The sequence below is a fragment of the Mus pahari genome, chromosome 1 (genome assembly GCF_900095145.1).
Source record: "Mus pahari chromosome 1, PAHARI_EIJ_v1.1, whole genome shotgun sequence".
Classification (NCBI taxonomy): domain Eukaryota; kingdom Metazoa; phylum Chordata; class Mammalia; order Rodentia; family Muridae; genus Mus; species Mus pahari.
In genome coordinates this window covers 22,374,182-22,376,120 of record NC_034590.1, presented here as the reverse complement: position 1 = coordinate 22,376,120, position 1,939 = coordinate 22,374,182, and positions in this window count along the sequence as shown.

The following is a 1,939-nucleotide window of genomic DNA, read 5'->3' as shown; positions in this document are numbered from 1 at the left end:
ACTTTGTAGACCAGGCTGGCCTCGAACTCAGAAATCCACCTGCCTCTGCCTCCCGAGTGCTGGGATTAAAGGCGTGCGCCACCACGCCCGGCTCTTCATTGAGATTCTTAAGAGAACCTGGAATTCTTATCTTTTCAGGCAACCTGCCCCGGTGAAGGACATGAAGTTTACATTAGTAGTCACATGCTCGGTTCCCACCAGGTTCAGTTTAATAGACCACTGCTTTTGCATGTGACCAGAGCAAATGTCACCTAGACTAGAACACCTGAGCTAGCATCTTAGTGTCTGAGAGTTGAGCTACACAAGGTCGGAGAGTGACTGTATTGGGCTATAAGAAAGGGAATGAGAGACCTTGAGATGAGAGACCTTGGCCTTCCCTTCCCAAGGGATGTTTATAAGGTGAAGGATAGCACATTGACTGTTTAACTTCAGGGGCGAAAGAAAGAAGTGTGCACCTCACAGAAACTAGCAGATATCTTCGGGATACTCAGTGTTTAAAAGACACAAGACTACAGCAGCATCTTCCCGGTGAGTGGCCAGCTTCCGCTGTACTGCCGCACAGGCGTTTGATAAACAAACATGTCAGTCACTGATGCAGCTTTTCAGGAGGGTTCCCTTAGCTCTCCAGGCAACCAGTCGCATGTCCTACTAGTTGACATTCTAACTCTGATTAAATCGAGTCGTAGTGATCTGAGAAGTACATTTGCTCGAAGCGTGAGAATATCTCTGGATATTGGGGAACAGCGTGGGAGAGCGTGACACTGATACTTGGGTGTCAGATCTCCTAAGTTCTAGTCTCGGCTTGGCCACATGCTGGCTGCCTTCTCTGCTTTGGAATTTTATGAGTAGCATGGGGAATAAATATATTAGCTCTTCCTGCCGGAGGATTTTAGAGAATTAAATGGGTTAGTGCATGTCTGTCAGTGGTGACAGTCAATATTCAATAAATGCTTTCCTAATTTCTTCTCAGCTCACAAAATATTTGTGAATAAATTCCTTATTACATGAAGATAAAGTGAGCCTGAAATTAAAATCTCAAGATGTGTCGGCACACACGTAATAGGAAATGGGAAATGCAGAGCCCTACTAGTGGGGAGCTGAAGTGAGCGTGGCTCTGACTTTAAGACTATAAGGATATTAGACGAGAAGACAGAGTCTGTTCAGCAACGTGAAGAGGTACTAAGCTGAAATAGCTTTCGAAATGAAGTTATCAGTCATCCCCGGCCAATGTGCCTGCTCTGTCATCTGAGTTCAGAGCATGCTCTGGGTATGAGAGTAAGCCATCTGCTAGGAGCTAGCTGTGACATTGAAGTTATGGAGGTGTGGGAGAATAAGCCCTCAGAATGTTTGCAGGGTATTCATAAGTCACACCCTCTGTAAGCTTTGGCTACTCCACATACATATGAAATTAGTGACAGTACCGGCTTCGGAAGTTTGCCTGTAACAAACTGGTACATCTGTCGTTGGTTGAAATCGTTCTAGTCTTACCTTCCAACATCTTCACCTGTTAAATTTATTTTTGAATGGTACATGTATGTATCTGTATGTTTGTTCATGTATATGTGGGTGTATGTGTGTGTGCAGGTGTGCATGCATGTGTGTGGGCATGAATGTGAAGGTCAGAGGTCATCTTTCTTGATTATTTTTAAAAAAGATTTATTTATTTATTATATATAAGTATACTGTCGCTGTCTTCAGACACACCAGAAGAGGGCATCAGATCTTATTACAGATATTTGTGAGCCACCATGTGGTTACCGGGATTTGAACTCAGGACCTCTGGAAAAACAGTCAGTGCTCTTAACAGCTGAGCCATCTCTCCAGCCCCTCTTGATTCTTTCTTACCTTGTATATTGAGGTAAGGGTCTCTCATGTAAAACCAAAGCTTCCTTATTAGGGTTGTCAGGAGAGCCAGCTTGCTCCTGGCAGCCTCCATCTG